The 23,976-nt window shown below is 43.6% G+C and overlaps 1 protein-coding gene across 4 annotated transcripts in view; it reads left to right on the top strand.

Moving 5' to 3' along the window:
• Positions 1-2,855: 2,855 nt before the first annotated feature.
• CTNND2 (catenin delta 2) overlaps positions 2,856-23,976 on the top strand; it is a 529,941-nt gene continuing 508,820 nt past the window's right edge. For 2 of the 4 annotated variants that reach the window (XM_089655247.1, XM_089655250.1), the window contains exon 1: positions 2,856-3,285. The gene's annotated coding sequence lies outside the window, so the exon portion shown is untranslated. The remainder of the gene's footprint in view (positions 3,286-23,976) is intronic. The other 2 variants (XM_089655248.1, XM_089655249.1) reach the window with 2 other exon arrangements.

Genomic DNA, 23,976 nt, shown 5'->3' on the forward strand with positions numbered 1-23,976 from the left:
TTCAATTTTTGCATATTCTGTTATATTCTTTGTAATGTTTAAACGATGATAGTGTCCCTTCATTTTTATATTTAATAAAAGCTCTTTTCTTATTATCTATAGCCTTTTTAACTTTGGCCGTAAGCCACGTAGGTTTGATTTTTAGCCTTTTAAATTTGTTGCCCATGGGCATATATTTTGCAGTGTGTTCACAGTAAAATACAGTCTTTTTGAAGAACTCCCATTTCTGTGTTGTGTTCATCATTAACAATATTCCCTCCCAGTCTAAGTCTTGGAGAGCAGCTCTCAGTCTTGGAAAATTAGCTCTCTTGAAATTGAGCATTTTTATTTTTCCTGTATGTGCTTGCTGTTTACAGCTAACAATAAATGAAATCCAGTTATATTCTGTGTATCTAGGAAACAATCCAGGCCTTTTTAAAGCAAGCTACTGAGCTGGCCAGAACCAACTCTTGAGGGAGTCTATTCCACATTTTCACAGCTCTCACTGTGAAGAAACCTTTCCGTGTTTGGAGATTAAATTTCTTTTTCTCCAGAAGTAAAGAATTCCCCTTTGTCCTCTGTGATGACCTCAGGGTGAATAGCTCTACACCGAGTTCACTATATGAACCACTGATGTATTTATACATGTTGATCATATCCCCCTTAATCTCCTCTTCTCAAGAGAGAATAAATTCAGTTCCTCTAATCTTTCCTCATAGCTGAGCTCCTCCATGCCTCGTATCAGTTTGGTTACCCTTCTCTGTACTTTCTCCAGTTCCCCAATGTTTTTTTGTGAATTCGTGCCCAAAACTGAACTGCATATTCCAGATGAGGTCTGACTAATGATTTGTACCGGGGTAATATGATATCTCTCTCTCTGGAGTCTATATCACTTGATACAAGAGAGGATTTTGCTCGCTTTAGAAACCGCAGCTTGGCATTGCCTGGGATAATGGGACTATGGGATAAGAATTCTAGTATAAATCCCATAGTTTGTAAACGCTATAACTTTCACACAAACCAACTAACATACGCTTATTGGGATTTTGTTTTAACTAAAGACGTAGCAGAAAACATTTTGGCCTAAATTTATGAAGAAATTAGATTTTTAGAAATGTTTTTATTGGATATGTTTTATCGCAGAAAGTAAAAAACATTGTTTTTGTTTCAAATTTTTCGGTCTTTTGTCATTTATATAACAAATAAAAAAACCCAGTGGTGATCAAATACCACCCAAATAAAGCATAATAAAGCTATGTAGGGAAAAAAAATGGTACAGCATTGCATGACTATGCAACTGCCAGCCAGCTCGGGTTCACACTGATGTGGTGCAGAATTTGCACAGGTTTCTGTGCGATTTCCGCACCGCATCATAATCGCGTTCATACGAACCTCTGCGGGTGTGTATTTTAACAACAACCTGAAATCAGTTCGCAAAACGCAGTGCGATGTACAGAATCAGACCCATGTGATCTGATTCTGGTGTGGACAAAAAAAAAGGGCCCTGCACTTTTTTGGTGCGGATGTGTTGCGATTTGAGCCATACGAAATGTGTGGCTCAAATTGTGCCGCACAGAAATCACATGTGCTTTGCACAGGAATGCTGTTCAGTTCCTATGTGAATCACATACGATGTGCTGCACTGCATCAGTGTGAATCCGGGTTTAAAGCAGCGCAGTACCAAATACCAAAAAATGGCCTGATCACGAAGGGAGTATAAACCCTTTGAGGCTCAAATGGTGAGAGGACAGGAAGTCAAGGGAAGTCTCCAAAATGGGACACAGATGACTACTCCAACCAAAATGCAGTTTGCGTTTGATCTATTTCTGCAGTGCTTTTTGCGTTTTTGCACATGGGTTTTTGATGCATTTTTAAATTTTCTTTTTTCAACTTGTTGCTGGGCAGAATAAAACGCAAAATGCATAAAAAACGCAGTACATGCTTTTCTGCAGCGTCTCCAGTGAAGTCTATAGAACTAAAAATGCAACGTTTCGTGTTTACAAAAGTCCCCGACCCTTTCCAAAAAAAATGCACCGGGGAAAATACGGAGATGTAAACATGTCCCATAAGAAATCATGTTAAATGGATTGCTGTGCGCAGGGGCGGACTGACCATTCGAACACTCGGGCACTGCCCAAGGGCCCGGGGTCAGTAGGGGGCCCCATGAGATGCCCCTGGTACCTTTTTCATAGGCTTTTTTGAGTTTGGGCAAGGACACGGGCCCCATGATCCCCTATTGCCCGGGGGGCCCATGAGTTGTCAGTCCGCCCCTGGGCCAGAGTCAAGCAATCAGCAAACTGATGAGAAGGTGTCCTGACTTCAGTATTGTGCAATTTCTGATCTTACAATTTGATACCCGCCATGGATGTGTATCTCCCTCTCGCCTTTTCTGATCGTCCCTTATATTTGCGGTTCACAGACAAGGTTGCCCCCACCCCCCCCCCAATTTCCCGCAGAGAGCCAGGATTCCAATGCAGAGAATCGTCTGTGCTCCAGACATCTTGGGTCACCTGCAGAGCTCCGTCTACACTTAGCACTTCTGTCGCTTAACGTTCGTTATGAACAAGGTATGCCGATGTGCTTGATCGGGCATGTCATATTAGACGGTGTGACGTCATCCGAGAAGCCTTTCATGGGGGGGGGGGGGGGCAAGCAAAACCAGCACTCCAGCCACAAACGCGGCCGCCGTGCATTGACAATAGTGGAGCAGTGAGCGTCAGGAGCCATTTTCTGGATTATGTAATGCGGTGAGAGCGGCAGCCGCGCGCTGCGCCCACCCTTCGGCGTCGTTGTGGTCTTGCAGCTACGGCATCCATAGTGACAAGACTCGCCCTGAGCTCGGAGCACTTGGCCCCGCCCACTGCCTTGCTCAGAATTTGGAGAAGAGGGGCGGGGGGAAGGGCGATCTCCTCCAATGGAGAGCGGCGACATCTCCTCATCAGCACCAGCACGCAGAAGCAGACGCATCTTCTCCCGTCTTCATGTTCTGACAAATATATAAGGCTGGGGGTATCAAAGGCGCCGTTCGGGAGGCGAGCTCCGCTCTGTGCCATGTAAAACGACGCCTCGTGGAATCGGCACCCCGCTCCATGCATCGTCCCGGAGGAGAGTGAAGCCGGGCGAAGCCGGGCGTTGGAGGCTCTAATTAGCTCTCCTAATGAGCGCACACACGGCAAGAGGGAGGATGCAGCGTTCACATCTCTGCAAGGTCAGGATCGCCCATTGATAGCAGCTTCCTTCACGGCGCTGACTGTCCGCAGCCCTTCCCTTTGTCACTACACCCAGGAGAACCTTCTACGGCTGGCGGTGAGCATCCTTCCTTCCTCCGGCCTCAGAGCCACGGAGCCCCGATCATCCGGGGTGTTTATGGGAGAGAAACGCGGCACATCGTGCATCCCCTTCACTGATCGCTTTTATCCCCATGATGGGAGGAATCGGGGCAAAGTTGGCTGATGGACCCGTGTTAGCCCCGCATTGTGTTCTGCGGGAGACGATCCCTTACCATTTACAGCCTCCATCAGCTGGGGAATATCCCCCTCACCCCCCCATTGTGAAGGAGAGGGATGGATGGGAGGAAGGAAGGTGGATGGGAAGGGAGGAGGGAAGCACACTCTCTTCTCATCTCCTCTTCTCTCCTCATCTCTTCTCATCTCTCCTCATCTCCTCTCTTCTCATCTCCTCTTCTCTCCTCATCTCTTCTCATCTCTCCTCATCTCCTCTCTTCTCATCTCCTCTCCTCTCCTCTCCTGTCTTCTCCTCATCTCTTCTCATCTCTTCTCCCCTCCTCATCTCTTCTCCTCTCATCTCCTCTTCTCTGACACGCTTCTCCACACACTGCATTTACTTCTATCTATATAGAAACATACAGCCATTCTTCATTATCTATCTATATATCCTCTCTTCCCCCTCTCTCTTCCCCCTCTCTCTTCCCCCTCTCTCTCCCTCTCTATCTCCCTCCCCCCTCTCTCTCTCTCCCCCTCCCCCCTCTCTCCCCCCTCTCTCCACCCCCCTCTCTCCCTCTCTCTACCTCCCCTCTCTCTCCCCCCTCTACCCCTCTCTCTATCTCCCCTCTCTCTCCCTCTCTCTATCCCCCTCTTTCCCTTCCCCCTCTCTCCCCCCTCTCTCTCTCTCCCTTTCTCTACCCTCTCCCTCTCTCCCCCCCCTCTCTCTCTCTCTCTCTCCACATACATACTGTAAATGCTTTCCTTTAGGAAGAACAATGACTGTAGGTTGCAGGTCTAGTACATATGGCCTCCAGGCCTGTCCTTCTGCAGAAGCACAGCCAATCATTTGAATGCCAGTTGTACTTCCCCTGCGCTTCTATGGAAGTCTGGAGATCCAATGAAAGGGGAATTTGTAAAGATAAAATGCTGGGCGCTACTATTACGGCTTGTTCACACTTGACTTCTTCCCAAACGCCCCTATAGCGTTTGACAGGCATTTGGGGAGTGTAACGCTCCTCAAACGCTCCCCAAATGCTCCCCAAATGCTCCCCGAACACCATATGCGCGTTTTTTAGGCATTTCATAGGCATTTTCCAAGTGTTAAAAACTGCACCACAAACACCTATAATGAAGTTAATGGTATTAACTCCTCGCAAACGCTTCGCAAATGCCTGTTAGGCGTTTGAGGAGCGTCACCATAGACTTAAATGGGAGGCGTTGAAAGGCTTTAACTCCTCCTGTCTCGACATGAGGCATCAATTTCACACGCTTCAGTCTGAACAGCACTGTGTGCTGCCATGTGTATAATTTTTATTTGAGGAGCATTAAAAATGCCTGCTTACAAAGCAAGTGGGAACTGAGCCTTGCAAATAGATTTGTAACCACTTAAAGCAGTTACATAGGTTGAAAAAAGACACAACATCTAGTTCAACACATACAAAACCCCTCAATAAACAGAAATAGAAAACATCCGTATACACTATCCTATATGAGTAGTTGATCCAGAGGAAGGCAAAGAAACAGTATTAAACCCCCCCATAAAATGAATATATTGCAGTTACTGGTGCTTAAATGTGGAGACTGCATTCTTTTTCTTATTTAGGCTTTTATTTCCTTTTTTCCCGATTGTAACACACTTCCTGTATTAGGGTGTCTGCATTCTATATGGAGGACCAACTGAGACACCTTTAGGCTAGGTACACACCTATGCAGCTTGCGTTTGACCCATTTCTGCGGTGCTTTTTGTGGTGCGTTTTGCGTTTTTGCACATGGGTTTTTGATGCATTTTTCAATTTTCTGTTTTCAACTTGTTGCTGGGCAGAATAAAACGCAAAACGTATAAAAACGCAGTACATGCTTTTCTGCAGCGTCTCCATTGAAGTCTATAGAACAAAAAATGCAACGTTTTATGTTTACAAAAGTCCCCGACCCTTTCCAAAAAATGCACTGGGTGAAAATGCGGAGATGTGAACGTGTCCCATAAGAAATCATGTTAAATGGATTGCTGTGAGCAGGGGCGGACTGACCATTTGAGCACTCGGGCACTGCCCTAGGGCCGAGGGTCAGTAGGGGGCCCCATGAAATGCCCCTGGTACCTTTTTTATAGGCTTTTTTTGAGCGTGGGCAAGGACACAGTGGCCCCATGATCCCCTATTGCCTGGGGGCCCCATGAGTTGTCAGTACGCCCCTGGCTGTGCGTATATGCAAAACGCAGCAGAAAAAAGTTATGGTGAGTTCACACCAAAAGTAGTTTGGTGCTTTTTTTTTCGGCAAAAACACATGGACAGTAGATCATATGGGTTCCAATGGCATAGTTCACACCTCTGCAGACAGTTCCAGGGTGTTCCAGTGTAGAAAAAAAAAGTAAAAAATGCAGCATTTTTTCTGCACAAAGCTGTACTGGAATGATGCAAAACACATTAAAAACTCACTGAAATGCATTACAGCAAAAAAACCTAGGAAAGCTTGGAGAAAAGCACTGAAACTCATTGAAAATACATAAAAAATGCATCAAAATGCGCATGCAGAAACATATCCGGAAAACATCCAGAGCAGGGGCGGACTGACAACTCATGGGGCCCTCGGGCAATAGGGGATCATGGGGCCCCTGTATCCTTGCCCAAACTCAAAAAAGCCTATGAAAAAGGTACCAGGGCATCTCATGGGGCCCCCTACTGACCCCGGGCCCTCGGGCAATGCCCAAGTTTCCAAATTGTCAGTCCGCCCCTGATCCCGAGTGTGTTTTTTTGGTTTGAAGCGGCTCTTAGATGACGCCATTGTCAGTATGGGCAGAGGGTAGTGTTAAATGCAGTAGAACATTTAGATAGCTTGACTTACAAAGTAAACCTGACCTCCAGCTAACTCTTTTTTACAGCAACAGTTATTTTTATAAGGGGGGGGTTGAATGGTTTTACACAAATGCCCATTGTAAGCACCCATTATAGTGTTAAAGCAGAACTAATGGCTGTATAGTGGTCAGGGTCCCCCGCCAGCATCTTCTCCCCAGGTGATGGTCTTTGGACATCCCTATTGGCCAGCACAGGATGATGTAAGACAGTCATCCCAGCACATGGGGACTATGCCAGTGATGTAAGCTGAGCTACGCATGCACAGCTCAGTTTACATGGCACAGAAGACTGCGAGCAGACAGGTCGGTGTATTTTATGGCAGAAGAGACAATGCAGGGGTGCCCACAGAATGTGGTGCAGCTGGGCATAGTAGTTAATCAGCTTCTATGTTTTAGCCCTGGTTTACACTGAATACTACTTTGAAATTGTGCAACATCACTTGAAGTTGCATGATTTCAAAGTCGCATGTCAGTGCGACTTCAGGTGCGACTTGTAAGACATTTGTGTAACTTCATGCACAGATGTCAATGCAAGTCGCACCAGAAATTGGCAGAAGTGTAGGAACTACTTTTCAAATTGGTGCAACTCAATAAAGTCGGAGTTGCACCAATTAGCACGGTTCCATTGCTAATCATAGGGTGCAACCAGGGGCGGACTGACAACTCATGGGGCCCCCGGGCAATAGGGGATCATAGGGATACTGGAACGATGCAAAACACATTAAAAACTCACTGAAATGCATTACAGCAAAAAAACCTAGGAAACCTTGGAGAAAAGCACTGAAACGCATTGAAAATACATAAAAAACGCATCAAAATGCGCATGCAGAAACACATCCAGAGTGAGTTTTTGTGGTGTAAACTGAAGCAAAAACATATCCGGAAAGCATCCAGAGCAGGGGCGGACTGACAACTCATGGGGCCCTCGGGCAATAGGGGATCACGGGGCCCCTGTATCCTTGCCCAAACTCAAAAAAGCCTCTGAAAAAGGTACCAGGGGCATCTCATGGGGCCCCCTACTGAACCCGGCCCTCGGGCAGTCCCCGAGTTTCCAAATGGTCAGTCCGCCCCTGGGTGCAACTTGTCATGCCATTTGAACTGTTAAATCGCATGACAAGTCGCATCGGTGTGAACGGGGGCTCATTGTCAAAGCTTGATTGAGCAAGCTGAAGTTAGAAGCTGATCGGTTACTATGCACAGCTGCACCAGATTCTGTGTGCACCAGCTTCAGTAAATCTCCCCCTGCATGTATCTTCTGCAAAAAATGGCTGCCTGCTCGCACTCTGTTGTAAAAAAACTTTAGTTCCACTTTAAATGGTTTGTCTCAGTCCTATAACTGACACTTTTGCTGGGCAGTTTGGTCTGTTAAAGGAAGTTGAAAATAACAAGTGAAAATAAAGTCCAAAAAAGAAAACAAATGCAGCACTACACTTAAAGTCCAACTCCAGGATATAAGGAATTCTCTCTCCCACCTCCTCTCTAGCTAACCACTGGTATGAAAAAAAAAAAAAGCTATCCAAATGCCCATTCTACTTACCTGACACTGTGGCCATGTAACAAACCTTCTCATCTTCAGTTTATGTCCTAGGGCCCTTTTTCAGGTCTCCACATCGCTGTCTGCGTGATGTGGACTATTGTTATTGGTAGAGGAAACACTTCTAGTACCCAAGTCTTCTCTTATGGGTGGAGGAGGGAAGCAGTGACCAATAAAATAATGATCGGGGAAAAATGCCTGGTCCCTTCGGCTAGAAATTAGCTTGGCTTATAGAGAAAACTTCATCAACATGGAAACTGCGACTTTGATCCATTACAGTGCAGGATGGCTTAAGATGAGGTGATGAGCTGAGATAATTGATGCACAATGCACTGTTTAAATTTCACTTTTGCCTGGTTTTGGACTGAAGCTGAACTCCAGGAATGCAGCCACTTTTCAAAATTTCTTGACTTACTAAAAGTTAAAGTGTTACTAAACCCAGGACCCTGCATTCACTATATCTGATCTCCCACAGTACACACAACATGGAAATGCAATTATTGTAGTAAATATAAACTGCTAAATACCTTTTCTCATCAGCAGTTAGAGCAGTCTTGTGACTTCTATCAGTGTCCAGCAGAGCACTGATTAAAGCTTGTGGAAGGAGTTTTCTTTCTGCTCTAGGAGGATACAGAACCCCTGACCTCTCTCTGGAGAGTGCTGATTGGCTCTATGCTGATCACATGCACTCTTCCAAGAAAAAAAAAACACCTCTCTAGCAACACACACCAAACTGAGCATATGCAGAGTGACTCCATACGATATGACTTATCAGGAGATAAGAGGGGGACACTGGAAGAAGGGGAGGATCAGAGAAGTCAGGGTTAAACAGCATTTTTACACAATGCAGAGGAGTAACCTCTTAGGTTCCACAGTGAGTATAACAAGCATGCTTTACTGTATATACAGACTGACTTTACTGTTATGAGTTTAGTAACACTTTAAAGTGGAACTTCACTCTCTCAAGCAACATTAAAGTGCTACTAAACCCAGGATCCTGCATTCACCATATCTGGTCTCCCACAGTACACATAATGCAAATATTTTAGTAAATATAAACTGCTAAATACCTTTTTTCATCAGCAGTTAGAGCAGTCTTGTGACTTCGGCTTAGCACTGGTTAAAGCATGTAGGAGGAGTTTTCTTTCTGCTCTAGGAGGATGCAAAACCCCTGACCTCTGTCTGGACAGTGCTGATTGGCCCTGTGCTGATCACATGCACTCTCCCAAGAAAAAAGAAAACCTCTCTAGCAATACACACTAAACTGAGCATGTGCAGAAGGGCTACGAGTTCAGTCTGGCTTATCAGCTTGGACATTTGAACAAGAGGAGGGGCAAGGAAGTCAGGATCAAACAGTCTTTTTACACAATGCAGAAAATTAACCCCTTAGATTCCACAGTGAGTATAACAAGCATGCTTTACTGCATCTACAGACTGATTTTATTGTTGTGGGTTTAGTAACACTTTAACTAATTATAATTATTTTGCTGCTAGCTAGAATGGAATCGAAAAGTACATAATATTTTTTTGGTTTAAACTTTTTTTTACATTTCTTCAGTTACTTCATGGTTTCCAGGCCTAATCAAATGATGTCATATATCCCAGGAGTCTTCAGGAGAGGAGGAGGGGTTTTCTCAGCTAAGAAAACCCTCTTGCCTGCATGTCTGAGCTAAGGGCAGATGGATTCCTGTAACTTAATGCTACTTGAATCATCTGCCCTTACTCAAGATGGCCACTGCCATAAATGCATGTGAGGAGTTTTTCAAAGTGATTTCTCAGCAAAATAAAGCATGGAGATATGAATGGATGTGTGAGTTTGCTTTAAATATTATATATTATAGCTTTTTTGGTTTGTGGTGCCCAGAAGCAGTGTAGTTCCACTTTAGGTCCAAGAAAGCGTAAGCCACCTCCTGGATTTACCGCTCTTATTTACAAATGACAGTTTAAGGCCTCATGTATGCTGGATGTTTTTGCTATCTCTCTAGACGTCTTTCCTATCTCTCTAGACGTCTTTCCTATCTCTCTAGATGTCTTTCCTCTTGGCAGTGGTGTTTTTGCAGAAAAAAAAATGCTTGATGCCTATAAACGTGCGTGGCGTGTTTAGGTGAGTTTAAGCATGTCAAGCACTTGGGGGCTAATTAATTTCACTGGCCAGAATAATAAATTAATAATATTAAGTACTAAACGTGCCTAGTGCTCAAGCATGTATACATGCGTTTCCAGGTGTCAAGTGTTTTTTCTGCCCAAACTCTGCTGCTCCTGGATGCACTGGCAGTGTTGTATTTTCTGCCTCTAAATGCCTCTACCTCTAAACACCTATGTGTGTATGCACATGTAGGCTAACATGCAGGGGCATTTAGAGACCGAAAAAACAAACAAACCACCAGATGCCCCTAAGCGCAGCCTCAAAAAAAATATTCAGACAAGCATCTGAAAGACATACACAGGTGGATTTTTACATTTTCAAAAGAAAGCCAGAAATATAAGCCCCTAGACTTCTTACATGACAGATACCCTATACAGTGTGCCTACACCAGGGGCAGACTGACCATTTGGAAACTCGGGCACTGCCCGAGGGCCTGGGGTCAGTAGGGGGCCCCATGAGATGCCCCTGGTACTTTTTTCATAGGCTTTTTTGAGTTTGGGCAAGGACACAGGGGCCCCATGATCCCCCTATTGCCCGGGGGCCCCATGAGTTGTCAGTCCGCCCCTGGCCTACACTACAATAAAAAGCCTGTGTGCTTCATTTTGTAAAATAACATTATTGGCCCCATTGAGGTCTTTATGGATTTGTGTACAATCCAGGGACCATAAGAATGTAGGTTACAACCAGGGGTGGACTGACCATTTGGAAACTCGGGCACTGCCCGAGGGCCCGGGGTTAGTAGGGGGCCCCATGAGATGCCCCTGGTACCTTTTCCATAGACTTTTTTGAGTTTGGGCAAGGACACAGGGGCCCCATAATCCCCTATTGCCCGGGGGCCCCAAGAGTTGTCAGTCCGCCCCTGGTTACAACTGAACAGTTGGGAGAACTGAGATTATACTGCAGCTGACCTAGCTAAGGAAGCCACAAAGATAAGTGTAACATGCATTATATGTACCTCTCTCAAAACTGAAGGTTACTGGAGTTCTTCACAAAAGTAGAACTTAGGTTCTCCAGATGTGGTGTGGTAATGTACATCCCCATTACTTCCACTCCAATGATCCAGAGATCTTTGGGTCCAAAGTTTAAGAGCTGGTATGCGTCTATGTGCAGATTGGTGTGTGAAGGCAATAGACTTTTTGGAGAGTTCTGTGGGTCTACAACTAATTCTGGCTGCCATCAGAGTGCTGCATAAAGTATATGCATAGGTCAACCCTAGCTTTACACCAGAAGATTCTCTAGGGGAGAAAGTGAGTGTAATACGTATCATTACACTTAGCCACACCAATCTAGAGAGCTTTAAAACTTGGAGCTTCTTTAAAGTTTATGTGAACCTTTACCCCGCAACACAACCCAGTCAGTTTAAAATAGGAATGAAAAGAAAAATGTGTGTATATATAATTTTAAAAACTATACATTTATATGCTTCCATGCCTTGATGCCTAGCATGGTCAGTTTGAAATAGGAAAGCAAGGGGGCTGGCAGAATCACTAGAGATTTGAAACAAAGGAAGTAATACAAAGAGAACAGAATACTTTTTACACAAGTGCATGGTACAACAGACATATATCAAGAATATGAAATGTTGGGGTAACATATTCTGTAATCACTTCACCTCCCACACCTGCACTCTCTATGTACTAGAGCAGTTTTTACATTTCTGCTTTGGACCTATTTATTCAGTGTTACTTTTCATGATATTGTTGTGAAAAAAATTTTTGTGTACAATCCTTAGACACAAAATGTAGCAAAACTAGAAAAAAGCACTTTTCTTTTTGACTAGTGTTCATTTAACTAATTGCTTACAGCTGAATGTGTGTGTGTGTATATATCTATATCTATATATATATATATATATATATATATATATATATATGTCCTGTCAGCTAGTGATTATAGCCAACTCATTGATAATCGACTCTTTAGTACAAATGATCTTGGCGGCTCTACAGCCATCCGATCACTTTTAAGGTACTGAATAGGGCCACCATGGTGGTTCCTAGGTTCTCCCGTTCCTCAGGGAAGCCAGCGACCACAGTAAACGGAGGATTGCTAAGAAAGAGGAGATGGAGGGACATCTATTCCCCAATCTCCTATGAAGCCGGAAGCAACAATGATTTCATCACTTCTCATTTTAGAGCTGTCATCTGTGCCTGATTAGCTGCTTTGGAGGGCAGGGGAGACATTAGAGGTCTAATAGACTTCTGATGTCTCCATAAAGAATACCTGTCACCTTCCCAGAGCTATCACATAGGGGGCTTGTTAGCCCCCTTGTGATAACAATAAAGTTACATGGAAAAAATGTACAAATAGTACAAAAACATTTTATTAAAATAAATACAAATAGTAAAAACACTTAATAGCACCCCTATCACTGCCCGCACATACATGCAAAATCAAATGCATGCATAGGTCCCTCATGTTTATGTAAACAGCGATTGCACCACACATGTGAGGAGCAATCATTTTAGGGTCGTTATTTACGATTAGCTCTACACTGATAACCTATAAATGCTTTTAAAGCATCACCTATGAAAAATGTTTGATATTGTGATGAACTCATCATCATTTTATTGGTGCTCTCAGTTTTGAGTCTTGACATGTTTTGTATCTATTTGCTTGAGTCTCGAGACATCAACTTATTGATTTATTTCAGGTACTTATATAGCACTGTCAATTTATGCAGCACTTTACATATATATAGTACATTCACATCAATCCCTAACCCTCAAGGGGTGTACAATCTAAGGTTCCTAACTTACATTCATACATACACATACTAGGGCCAATTTAGACAGGAGTCAATTAACCTGCCAGCATGTCTTTGGAGTGCGGGAGGAAACCGGAGTACTCGGAATAGACCCATACAGGCCCAGGGAGAACATGCAAACTCCAGGTAGGAGGTGCCGTGGCTGGCATTCAAACCAATAACCCCATTACTGGCAGGCGGAAGCGCTAACCATTTAGCTACTGTGCTGCCCATATCATCTTTTATATTTTACCAAGAATTGGGTATTATATTTTGTTTGTGTGCACTACAATTTATTTTAGTGTATTTGTTCCTTAAATATGGTTAAAACAGTGCTACTGTAAATTACACATATATTTTTATTCTATAGTTTGTCCTGTTTAAAATTACACTAAAATTATGATTCTAGTACAAAGTATTGCAAGATATAAAGTATTTCTTTCAATTTTGCACTTTTTAAAACAAAAAATCAACAAACAAAAAATTCCAGAAGACAAAAGTTTTTATATTAATGTTTAACCTCCCTGGCGGTATTCCCGAGTGTAGCTCGGGGTAAGGTTTCAGTACCACAAGCGGTAACCCCGAGCTACACTCGGGAATACCATGCGGCGCTGCTCCACGATCCCTGTATCACTTACCTTGTCCTGCACTCCCACGATGTCCCTCCTGCAGTGTCCCCGACAATGTAATCCGGTGGATGACAGCATCTGTCATCTGGGTTCCGTCCCCTGTGAGCGTAGGGACGTACGGGGAACGGAACGGCGGGAAATTCAAAAATGACAAAAAGTGACATTCACTAAAATCACTAAAATCACATAGTATTCCATTACTGTATCAAACCATTTCACATACATTTTGTCCCGAGTGCTTTGTCCTGTGTCCTGCCTGCATTTTTACTGTTCTTATTGCCTGGAAACTGAGAAATGTCCATGGCGTCCAAAAAGCGTCACTTTAGGTCAAAAGCGGTTTTAGACCAGCTAGAGAACAGCGATAGTAAATCAGAACCACTTGCAGAATTGAGTGATAATGATTTGTGGGGAAATTCGTCATCAAACAGTGAAAACGATTTTGCGACTTTGCTCAGCGATGTGCGAACTTGGCGCTATATTTCAAATTTAAGAGTTTTTGGTTCGATTATATTATTAAATTAAATTTATTATTATTATATTATTATTTTTATGATTATTTATTAAATTATAATTTATGATTTAGTGTTTCAAATTTTATCCTACCCGGAATGTTTACTAGACTCTTGTTCGGACAGATTTCAGTGAGTTATTCCTAAAAATTACAGCCCTACAAAAAAAAAAAAACATATTTCCATGCAAAAAAATGGTACCGCTTTCAGCACCAAAAATCTGAAATAATCATACCGCCAGGGAGGTTAATACAAATAAACAAAAAAAATCATCAGGAAAATAACAGTTGAAGGGAGAAGGGGAAGAATGAATTAATTAGGGTCGATTAGGATAAACTAAGGGTCAATAAGGGGCTTAATTGACAAATTTTATTTAAAAAAAAAAAAAGAAAAACACATTTTTTTACTTGTTAAGTTGCTTTACCTGACAGCATCTGCAGATAGAAGCTTGTCTATTTGGTCTGTAGATGAATGAAACAGAGTAGATACGAAAGTAGCAATGTTACTTTGTGCCTCTATGTTGCCTCTCAATTGTGTTGATAAACACTGAGTCAGACTGTTCTTTTTTGACAGTAGCATCTGCCAGAGCTGCTGTATTTACACAGCAACTCCTGGCTTCATAAGAGCAGAGAATTGCCAGCAATTGGAAGGGGGTACATGGCAGAGGGGCCGAAGAATTGGATATGCTACACACATCCAGTGTTCTCAACTAGTTACATTCCAGATTTTGTATTTTGTTTTTAATTTAGGTTTTAGAGATCTAAATTTCTCGCCAGTACATTTTTTGGATTTGTAGAACAGCTCAACAAATGTATACATGCTATTTTTTTTTTAGCAGAAAGTACTTTAATTTTATTGGAGTTTTAATTATATATATTTTTATTTTAATTGTTTTAAAGTGGAACTAAAGTCTTTTTGTTTATTAAACTTCGAGCAGACAGGCTGTTTATTGTGGAAAAGTCATGCAATGTCTCTTCTGCAATAACATAAACTTACCTGCTTGCTTGCAGTCTTTCTGTGCCTTTGTGGTGGGATGACATAACATCTGTGCATGTGTGGGTGTTACGTTATGCCATGCGGACTAAACAAGTTGGCTGAAGCTGGGGAGAAAATGCTGGCGAGGGACCTTGTGGGCGTCGGACCAGTTGAGCTAAGGTAAGTATCTCAAATTTTAGTTCCCCAGCATTTAAAGGCATAACAAATTGCCCCAAAGCTGTGTTTAGAAAGTCACTTATGAGCTTGTTTTTATGTGCTAATATGTATAAACGCATCTAAACACACTGACATTAGAGGCATTTTTTCTGCTATCTTCTGGCAGCATATTTGGAACATAAATCTATATGCACATGCGTATGAGGCCTTCAAAACATTTGATATTTTTTCCCAAGTAAATATTTAAGTATTCAGCCTAATATTTAAAAACGAAAACACCAAAGTACTCTTAATACAAAGATGCCTTAGGCTGCATTCACACCTGCGTTTTTGCCCAACAGCATTTACCTGCAAGAACCTCAGTGGGGGGAGAGGGGGGGTCCCATCAGTTAGCTGCGGAAGGTAGCTCCAATGAAAGCAATGGGAGGCTGCAGGCTCCTGCAGTTAGTTGCAGCCACTTGCATGTAATTGCTATGTGGTAATTATCTGCGAGTGATCGGCCTTGGATACAGACAGTCAGTCTGCATCCATAGCCGATCACTCGCAGGTAATTGCCACACAATGATTACATGCTGGTGACTGCATGAAGCTACAGGAGCTTTCAGTCTCACATTGCTTTTAATGGAGCTTCCTCCAGCAGATGATCACTAGAACCTCCGCTGGGGTTCTCGCAGGTACACTCTGTCAGGCAAAAATGCAGGTGTGAATGCAGCCTTTTAAGTGTGAACCAAAGTTCATCTTTCAGATTAGGAGTGCTGTTTTCTTTCTATGATAAATAGTGATGCGCACAGGATAATAGAATCTATTTGCATAAATTATTTTAAAAATAAGATGATACTTGTATGGATAGGAATTAGTACAACAGTTGTCATTTTACAGATTCACAAAAGCAAAATTTCAGAACAACATTGTGCACAATTGTGCAAATACTTTACTTGTGCAATCAGTTTAGATTTCAGCCAAAACATCCAGTGTATTTCTTGAGACCTGGGAATTAACAGGGTATGTACATTTTTATATATCAAGCCAACAGAACCTCTCCCAATTACCTTTAACATACAATGGGGAAAATAATTATTTGATCCCCTGCAGATTTTGTAAGTTTGCCCACTTACAAAGATCATTTTTATCATAGGTGTATTTTAAATGATAGAGACAGACTATCAACCACAAATCCAGAAAAATAAAAATGTTATAAATTGATTTGCAGTTCAGTGAGTAAAATAAGTATTTCATCCCCACGCAAAACACGACTTAGTACTTGGTGGAGAAATGCTTATTAGCAAGCATAAGTTAAGACTTTTTTTGTAGTTGATTACCAGGTTTGCACACATCTTACGAGAGATTTTGGTCCACTCTTCTTTACAGATCTTCTCTAAATTCTTAAGGTTTCTTGGCTGTCACTTGGCAACTTGAAGTTTTAGCTCCCTCCATAAATTCTCTATAAGATTAAGATCTGGAGACTGGCTAGGCCACTCCACGACCTTAATGTGCTTCTTCTTGAGCCACTCCTTTGTTGTCTTGGTGGTATGTGTTGAGTCATTGTCATGCTGGAAGATCTATCCCTGACCCATCTTCAGTGTTCTGGCTGAAGGAAGAAGGTTCTCATCCAAGATTTTACAATACGTGGCCCCATCCATTGGCCCCTCAATGTGGCAAAGTTGGCCTGTACCTTTAGCAGAGAAAGAGCCCCAAAGCAAAATGTTTCCACCTCTGTGCTTGACTGTAGGGACGGTGTTCTTAGGGTCATAGTCAGCATTTTTCTTCCTTCAAACACGGTGAGTTGAGTTAATGCCAAAGAGCTCAATTTTGGTCTCATCTGACCACAGCACTTTCTCCGAATCCTTCTCTGAATCATTTAGATGTTCATTTCTTCCATTTGTGAATAATCACTCCAACAGTTGTCTCCTTCTCGCCAAGCTTCTTGCTGATGGTCTTGTAGCCCATTCCAGCCTTGTGCAGGTCTACAATTTTGTCCCGAATGTCCTTTGACAGCTCTTTAGTCTTGCCCATGGTGGCTCCCAAGAAAGAGATTCTGTGAACAGGTGTCTTTTATACACAAAATGAATTGTCGTTAGGGGCACCTTCTTAAATTTACAGAACTAATCTGTGTACCACATGAGCACATGGTTGTAATGGCATCAAATACTTATTTTATTCACTGAACTGCAACTCAATTGATAACATTTGTATCATGTATTTTTTCTAGATTTTTGGTTGATATTCTGTCTCTAGCATTTAAAACACAACTATGAAGAAAATTCTAGACCCTTCAGTCCTTTGTAAGTGGGAAAACTTACAAAATCTGCAAGGGATCAAATAATTATTTTCCCCACTGTATTACTATTACCAGTGATTTACTGCTCATTGTTTTGGCTAGCAATAGATCACTATTGCAGTAATCTGTTATCGTGAAGGTAGCTGGGTTACAACTGGATTATCTTTGCCCTGCTTAAAAAGGGCCACCAAAGCATGTTGGAAATCCTGATAAGAGGTGACATCACTGGAACAGAAGCATTCTAACTACAAAGTGCTTATAGAGTGCATTTAATGACTGCTCTGCAGGAAAAAATACATTAAAATGATACATTTTGTGCTCAGTAAAAATGCCCAAAAACCTCACTATAGCTGCTACATGTAAATTACAAGATTACAGTTGATGGACAAAAATAGATATGGAACAAATGGAAGAGAAGAAGCTTATTAATTACAATTTTGGACTTAGTGCTGGGTACAGATTGTTTTTTTTTCTAGGTAGCCTTTCCAGTCTTAACCCTTTAGCTACAGATGTAGTTTTTGGGCTATTTTGATAAGGCAGGGACTTAAGTAGCTAAGCGTACTTGTTTAGGGATGTCATCCTGATCCTGGCTTTACTTTGTAATGGGTTGCTGACCTTAAAATTGCACGCAACCATTAAAGTTGTAAAAGTCAAATTTACCATTCGGCATGCTTGTCCCATGCTACTGACTAGCTATGCCAGCAATGGGCAAACTACGGCCCGGCGGACCTTTTAATCCGGCCCGTAGAGCGTGATACTGTCAGGATGGCTGTCAGGATGTGTGTAGGCGGGCAGCGTGACGAACGTGAGGGGAGCTAGGCTCCTCTCACAGTCCGCCCTGAAGACCGGAACGGAGCGGGAACACGGCGAGAGGAATGCGCGGAGCAAAGGTAAGTAAATTGACACAGGGGGGACTTGGGGACTTAATATGGGGGATGAATTAATATGGGAAATTAATTACTATAGGGGGGATGAATTACTATAGGGGGGATGAATTACTATGGGGGATGAATTACTATGAAGGATGAATTACTATATGGGGGATTAATTACTATGGGGGATGAATTACTATATGGGGGATGAATTACTATATGGGGGATTAATTACTATATGGGGGATGAATTACTATGGGGGATGAATTACTTAATGGGGGATGAATTACTATAGGGGGGATGAATTACTATAGGGGGGATGAATTACTATGGGGGATGAATTACTATATGGGGGATGAATTACTATGGGGGATGAATTACTATGGGGGATGAATTACTATATGGGGGATGAATTACTATGGGGGATGAATTACTATATGGGGGATTAATTACTATGCTTACTATGGGGGAATATTACTATACTTACTATGGATGACACATACACATCATTCATCTACTCTTGGTCCGGCCCCCGGGTCCAATATATGAACCCATTGCGGCCCTCAAGTCAAAAAGTTTGCCCACCCCTGAGCTATGCATTGACAGCCTAAAGCAGACTTAAAATTTACAAATTGACTTTACATCTGTGTGTGTCCCTTTCCTCTCCTAATTAAGTCCCCTTAGCCACAGTGTTATGTAGAAAATACATGTGCTCACATGCAACTTGGATGCTGTTTTATTCTTTAAATCTTGGTGGCAGTTTGATGGCAGGTGGACCTTAAGTCAGTTCTGACTTTGAATCAGGTTTATGAGGATATGAAAAACGAATGGCAATCTGCACCTGGCAGTTGCTACTGTAGTTTATTACTATAACTACTAATTTATCATTGCACTTTATTTTTATTATTACACTTATTTCATCATTGTTTGGTATTAAAGTAGTAATAAAACCAAAAGCAAACATTATTATATTGCAGCAGTTACTAGATGTGGTAGCTGCATTTGTTTTCTTTTTTAGGCTTTCTTTCTTTTATTTTCACCTGGTGATCTAACCAGTAAGTCTGTTGCTTTTCAACAGACCAAGCTGTTTTGCAGATCTAATAGTTAGAGGGTTGAAACAAACCATATACCACTGACAGGGATGCTTACAATGTTTAGCTTTTATTTACTGTATTTATTTATTCATTTAAAACATTTATTCCAAAAGGAACAAAACTGATGCTGCAACTGTAATAAAGTATTAGCTGGAGAACTGCAACATAGCAGCCAGCTATACTCTATTCAGACTGAGGCTGTGTCTGTAAGGGATCCGATCTAAGCTATGTACTGTGTAGGGAGGAGGAGATCTGTTGAGTGCCCTGTGTGTAGTGCAGGCATTGCTGGGAAAAGGTTATCTAGCGCCTAGAGTGAAGATGACAAACTGCGCCTCTGAAGTGTGAACATCCTGTCTCAGCATAAATTCCTCCCCATCAAAAAAGAAAAAAAGACTGCACTAATTAGTAGACTCCCCCCAAGCATACATTCCATCTGCAAGTTAAAATACTTTCACCAAAAAAAATGCAAAAATCCCCCTCCTCCCAGGTTCAAATCCACCCTCCCAGTACAAATATTTGCCCTCCAGTCCTGCCTTCCAGCTCAAATCCCACACCAATTCTCCCCTCCTAGCACAAATCTCCATCACCCCCCAATAATCACCCCTCTTAGCACACATTCTCTTTCTTAAATTTCCCATCCTAGCACAAATTATATCCCGCAAATTCCCTCCTATCATAAATCCCCCCAAATTGCAAATCCCCCCCCCCCCAATTCCCCCTCACAGCACAAATCTTCACCCCCCCTAATACTCCCTTAGTGTAAACCCCCCAGCACAAAAATTCCTCCCAATCCCTTCTGGCTCAATTCCCCCAAACCCCCTCCTAGCACATATCATCCACCCCCCCATCCCTCCTTTTAGCCCACATTCCCCCCCCCCAAATCCCTCCACCTAGCACAACCCCCTACAAATTATCTTTCCTAGGACAAATCCTCCTCCCTACCCAAACCCCCCCCCCCATCCCCCCATCTTACCACAACCTCCCAGCACAACATTTCCCACCAATCCCCCCTCCTGGCTCAGTTCTCCCCAAACCCCCCTCCTAGCACATATCATCCCTCCCCCATTCCTCCTCCTAGCACACATGCCCAAATCTCCCCCAACTCCCCCTTCCTAGCACAAGCTCCCCACCCCCCTTCCCCCTCACCTTACAGGGGGGAACTGCTACAGAGCCAGGAGCCGGAGTGGGTTGTGCCTTCCCCTCCTATCAGAACAGTGTTCCTCCGTGTGGCAGATAACACAGGATCGCTCTTCTGTTGGGCTGCACACGTGGTTTGATTACCCGCTCCCCACCCATGTGTCCTGCTGCTGGGTGATGAGCAGCCCTTGGAGGGCCTAGGAAGGTAATCAAACCACGTTTGCAGCCCGACGGAAGAGCGATCCTGTGTTATCTGCCACATGGAGGATCGCTGTTCGGATAGGAGGGGAAAGCACAGCACCTACTACAGATGCTCTCCTCTCTGTCATGCCTCCTTTTCAGGCTTTCTCTCCCCTTGTAGGCTTGTGCTGATTGCGGGGCTAGAGGGCAGTAGCCAGACAGGTGGCTGGCCTGGGGGGGCACAATGGAAATCCGGGGGGGGGGGGGGGTGTAGCCCTCCCCAGCTTCTCCCTAGATCCAGCCATGTATTGCATAACATTCTGCAGTATCTTTTCTTCAAGAGGAAAATTATGGTATATTTATTATACAGACTTAAAGGGTGAATGTCACATTCCCTGCACATTCTGTTTTAACTAAAATTCATCTGGTTGAGCTGCCAAATCATTGCAATGATAAATGCAATGATTTTCACATTCTCAGTGCACCAGTGTCCAGAATCCCTTTGGTTCCTCTGATTCCCAGGATGGAGTGTTAGCAAGGCGCCCCATTGGGAGCAAGATATTGGTTGCCTCCTCCCTTGGTGAACTGATTTTAGGGGACTGCACATAACCAGTGCTATAAATAAATAGTGCACACAAATACAAAACAAACAATCCTAAATGGTGATCTGTCCCCTTAAATCCTAAATACCATCACGTGGACCTGTGTGGTACACTTTCTGTGTATTGTGATCCGAATACACCAAAAAAAAGTGTCAACTGAATATAGTCTCAATAATGGTGGACTGTCCCTTTAAATCCGCTGTACTTCAAGTGAACCAGTGGAAACACACTACTGCATAAATGTGTAAGGTGCTCCTGTGTCACCCCTTAGTGCTCTTCCACCTCCAACGCTCTATTGCGCTCACCTCCAAGTTTGACCCGTAATGACAGGTCAGACTGCACTTTTCCCTTTAACCCAGGAGGGTATAATGGTACACAGATCTTCACCACCGTTTGCCAGTTTTTTTAACACTGTAGTGTCCCAGGAGGACACATTTTAATGTGAGTAGAACTAGATTGTTTTAAATAAAGGCTGTTTTTAGTAGAAATACTACACTATATTGAGCATTTTTTTCACATGGAAATGGAGCGATCTGAATCTGCTTAAAAGTGCTGGCAAACGGTGATGAAGATCTGTGTACCATTATACCTCCCGGGTTAAAGGGAAAAGTGCAGTTTATTAGATTGTAAGCACCATTATATTAATGTAGATTGTTGTGCTGCATTTCTTCATTTCATTTACTTTGTTACATGTGGGAACACATTATATCCTTGCTGCACAATTTTTTAGGATACTTTATTGTGCAGAAGATTTTCTATACACATAGGTGGTATGTAAGCTCTCCCCTTTCTTTGCCAACACCCCTCCTGAATGTTTAGGACCAATTCACACCAGTGCGTGTAGCACAGCTGTAAAATACAGATCAGTGGAAGGACATCTAAAAAACAATCATTTCCAATGTGTCCTATTCACACCATAACGCTGCGTGGATGCAAGCGCATGTCACTACATTGCACAGGATGTCCTGTGAAAACGCTTTAACAGACACTAAAAAAGGCATGCCAACTGACGTCAAAGTGTGTGTCAACGGCAGGGGCAGACTGACAACTCATGGGGCCCCTGGGCAATAGGGGATCATGGGGCCCCTGTGTCCTTGCTAAAACTCAAAAAAGCCTATGAAAAAGGTATCAGGGGCATCTCATGGGGCCCCCTACTGACCCCGGTCCCTCGGGCAGTGCCCGAGTTCCCAAATGGTCAGTCCGCCCCTGGTCAACGGACATCAGTGCGTGACTAAAATGGATGGAAATGTACATCCTTTTTTCATACATTTTAGTGCAAGTCAGTGTGAATTGGTCCTCAGTGTATCAAGGAGCTACAGGGCAGTGGGCTGGTTTTAACACAGTAGGGGAATGTATGCTTACTGCCCTCATGTTGTGAGGTACCAGTCTGCATGCTTGTGTGCTGGGTTAGTTCTCTGAGGTGTGGGTGTATCACTTCAACTTAAAAATGTTTTTGAATCCCCCAGGGGATCAAGTGCATGTAACACGTGGTCCTGTTCTGATCCGTATGAGATAGAAGGTGAATATATTATTAGGTGTGATTGACAGCACTGATCTCTGGCAGCAGGGGTGCCCTGGAGACCAGCACTGTTATTTACTACAGCAGTGGGAGGGGAGCCACAGCACAAAGTTCCTTGTGTGTTCTTGTGTCACAAGAATATCTAACTGTGACAAAAACTAAGGGAATGAGCAGAGCTGGGACCTGTAGTTCTTCATGGCATTACTCATTCACTTATGTGCCTGCAGCTGCCAGAGAAAACAGAGGGGGGAGATAAACAGGGGAGCCGGGTAAATCCAAGCATACCTCGTTAGCCTTTTGTAGGCATTTCTGTCCATGCTGCGACTCTGGAGACAGCTGCTGTCAGTACATTCAGCCAAGTCTTCTCTAGCTTAGGCTCCCCCTGCCTGGGCTCTGCTATCCCTTCTGGGTAACAGGACAGACACTCCTCCTCACAGCTCAGGTTAATGCCAGGTAGGGCAGAGGGGGGTCAATGAACAAGATCAGCAGGAGGGGATGAAGAGAGAATCTGAGCAGTCAATAAAGTTGGCAGAGGAGGACAATCCGGGGTGATGCCATGGAAGGAAGAAGGTGGACAGGGAAGAGGGTTGACAGGAGGGGACGGAGGAAGAAGGTGTTGCCAGTCCTTCATAAACTGATCACACATGCATGGGCAGGCTTGCAACTCATGGGGCCCCCAGGCAATAGGGGATCATGGGGCCCCTGTGTGTCTGCCCACACTCAATCCACACCCAAAAAAGCCTATAAAAGGTACCAGGGGCATCTCATGGGGCCCCTTACTGACCCCGGGCCCTCGGGCAGTGCCCGAGTGCCGGAATGGGGCAGGAAGATTGGTGAGTGTGGGATCACATCATACTGCCTAGGGGCTAATCACTGTAGGGTGCTGGGAGGAGGCAGATCCTGGATGACAAGGCTGACATTGCAGGGGATCCAGGGGCGGACTGACAACTCATGGGGCCCCCCAGGCAATAAGGGATCATGGGGCCCCTGTGTCCTTGTCCAAACTCAAAAAAGCCTATGAAAAAGGTACCAGGGGAATCTCATGGGGCCCCCTACTGACCCCGGGCCCTCGGGCAGTGCCCAAGTTTCCAAATGGTCAGTCCAACCCTGCAGGGGATAGATGTACATTTACAGGGACAGGACTGCTAAAGGTATAAGGGGACTCAAGGAAGGTGTACAGGGTACAACCAGAATGGTATTAGTTGCAGTGCATCCTGGGAATCTTTCACGAGCTCTAATAGTTAAATCTGCTAGTTAGTATCAGGCTTGGTGTGAAGTGGATATACAGGTGAAGCTCAAAAAATTAGA

Source organism: Staurois parvus, unplaced genomic scaffold (assembly GCF_062004578.1).
Source record: "Staurois parvus isolate SC_StPar_1 unplaced genomic scaffold, SC_StPar_1.0 ptg000829l, whole genome shotgun sequence".
Lineage (NCBI taxonomy): Eukaryota > Metazoa > Chordata > Amphibia > Anura > Ranidae > Staurois > Staurois parvus.